Below are 3,194 nucleotides of genomic sequence, written 5' to 3'. Positions count from 1 at the left end.
GCACCCTGGCCATGTGAGACAGCCAGAAGCAGCTTGCAAACAACTCGTAGACAAATTTAACCCATTGTGGACGGGTGGCCTGACGTTTGGGGATTTTAAATCAGTATGTTATTATGATGTGCTATGGGTAATGAGTGAATGATGATGATACTTGCAGTCATAATTCTATAATTGTCGTAATATCAAGCAAAATGTGTTTTACTTAACATCCAAAACCTAGATGGCACCACTTTCTTCAAGCACCAGCAGAGAGCCTTGAATTGGACCCACCCATGGTCTCTAGCAATCGGTGATGGCACACAGCAAGTTGCGGACCTCTTGCTCTAAAGTACCGCCGATGGAATATGTGCAAGCAGAACGCGAAGAGGAAGGTGACTCAAACTATGCCCAGTTTCTACAATGTGCCCCCGTGCCAGTAGGGATGCATTTTAATGTGGCAATCGCAGTCATAAGCACAGGTTTCCTTCCCTATCTCTTCATGTAATCTTCATTGCAGATGGTTATATTTTTCCTATTCGTCCACAACAGTACAAGAATATGAAAAAAATGAAGTTGTTTTTTGTCCTCCCCTAAAACAGCAATACATCTATCACACTGAGTATAAAGAAGATATTGAGCTCATATGGACCTTATACTACAATTTTAGTCAACTGAAGCATTGACAAATCCTGTGTTATGACACATATGTGTCTCAATACAATAAAGAACACAAAAATGGCTGTAGTTTTACAGTGAGTGACCGAAAGAGTGGAAAAAATCAAGGTATGTTGTGTAATTCTGCCTTGCTCTAAAATAAAACCCTCCTGGAGACTGAACAAGGAAATCTATCCCCTGTCTTCAGTGGGTTAAGGCACTGAAGAATCAATCTTCTGCCTGAGGCAAGAGTCTGTGGGAACCTGAATGACCTTAGCAAGGAACTGAGCTGACTCCAGATCAGTATAGGTGTCCAGCAGGAGGAGTTTGCCTCCATGTCTACCTGGTGTTGCTGAGGCCCTGGGTTTCTTCGTCCATGCTGCTGGGCAGCATTGCACAGGCCGAAGGGTATTACCAGGTACTCGTAAAGGTTGAATGGTGTAGTTATTGGTGTCTTAGGTATGTCTTTTTCTGCTATAGGAATTCGATGGTGTGCTTTTAGGAGGTCAATGCGGGAGATGCTGTAGCCGGCTAGAAGTTAGGAAAAGTCCTGGTATTTGTTGGATTTGTTGTTACAAGGAGTGGAGAGAATCGGGAACTCCCTTAGAAGAGACCTGTAGTGATGCATCATCGCCGGGCGGTGCTTGATCCCAGTGGGATGGTACTGACTGTGGCAGCATACATGGATTCCCTTACTCTACTTATCTTACATCTCTTGAAGTCCACCAGGAAGTCGAAGTGTTCCACAAGTCTGCACCTAGGATAGGAAATTCTACTTCTACAATCAAAAATACCCAAGGGAAGGGCATTGTTTTGCTTCCTATCTGGAAACTAGGCTTCAGGGAATGTTCACCATAACTCGCAGCTTGCAGATTTGTCTTGGTGTCTCTGGGGCAGGAGGTTGATCTTCGCGCCTGTATAAACAAGAAAGCGTGTATTTGTCTCTCTGTCTGTGAGGTACAGTAGACATGTCCCATGTGGAGACCAGGAGGACAGTGCCATTAATTCCTTGCGTGATTCTTCTCCCTGCCACAATTGGCAGTGAGGTGCATAATTCTTTGCGTGGCTGCCGACTCTATGGTGATACCAGCAGAGATAGTGGATCTGCTGGGGTGGGCACAGCAAGAGCTACCAGGCGTTGCAGGATACTGGGTTATCGTGGCTTGGAAGAGACTCTGCTGTGATTAGGCTAGGATGGAGAGCACGATTGTTGCTGAAGAAATTGGGGGGGGGGGTATCTTTGTTGTATTATAGTGAATAGATGCAGCCACAGTGGTTTGGTATGGTGGTATGGTGACCAGTCTGCCAAGGGTTGTTACTAGAGAGTCAAGGTAAAGGGGGAATGAGCAATCTGCGGTGGACCTGATGTGGAGGGATAGTCTGGTGATGAGTATGCTTTTTGTGTAATTAATCGTAGGTCTTTTTGAAGTGGAGAAGCATTAGAATGCATAGAAGGAGTTGATGATAACCATATACTAATGTTGGAACGATTGGTCTCAAAGTATGGTAATCCAACTAAACTTACTGAAGTAGTTGTGAATGATCTAAAGAAGTAGAGGGTAATTCTAAGAAGATAATTACATTGGTGAATACTGCAGAAAGTGCATTCTTGAAATTGAGCAAAATAGATGCAGAAAAGGAAATGAGTTCCACATATATGATATCTCTAATAGAAAGGTTATTACAATAAAGGTCTTCAGTATGAATGGGTAAAGACATCTTTAGAAGTAAATCATCCCAATAAGTTGATTGAACATTTTTTGAGCTTCCTGATAAAAGAAAAGAATGTGTGTGTATCTTGATTTGCTATCAAACACTGACAGTCTCCACAAATGTTGTGTTGAAAGAGAAAAATAAAAATGAACTCACAGATGCACTGCTGGAGTTAAAATCTTCTCAATCTTTAACAGTGGAATGCTTGAATAATATGACCCAACTAATGAAGGAATCTTTGAAAGACGAGATAAACGACACTGAGGTATATGGTCAAAGATCTAAGTTTGGTCAGAAATGTATTTATCATGAGGCAGATTCTCATAACACTACAGAATGTTTTGCTTTTAAGAAGTTAAGTGATCGTGGTAAATTCAAGATCTTGAAAGGAAAGGCATATGTTTCAAATCTTTATCTGTAGGGCATATGGCGAGGATTTGTAAAACTAGTATCAAATGTGATGAACTAAGCAATGGGTCCATTTGTGGTTTGGATCATCACACGATACCTATTTTGTGAATCTAAAGTGACTGCTGGCAATACTATCAGTAACTTGGCTTCAAGAGAAGGATTCTTGTTGGCGGTGGGTGAAGTAAAAAGTGGAACTTGTAACCTCAGTGTTCAGTATGATACCAGGTCAAACATTTCCTTGATTTGTCAAAGATGTCTCAATAGAAATAACAAAAGTGGACAATTTAAGAGAAACGGTGGACACTACAGAATATGTTGTGCCAATAAAAGATCTTGCTAGTAACACTTGGTACATTACTGCTGGTGGTATAAATGCAATAACAGCACTAATTGGTCAAGTGAATATTAATTCTGTATCTATTATATTCCCTAGATTA

The sequence above is a fragment of the Penaeus japonicus genome, unplaced genomic scaffold, assembly GCF_977035675.1.
Source record: "Penaeus japonicus unplaced genomic scaffold, GWHDUDI00000001_assembly GWHDUDI00000033, whole genome shotgun sequence".
NCBI lineage: Eukaryota > Metazoa > Arthropoda > Malacostraca > Decapoda > Penaeidae > Penaeus > Penaeus japonicus.
The sequence above is the reverse complement of the archived record's forward strand: the minus strand, read 5'-3'. Positions refer to the sequence as shown.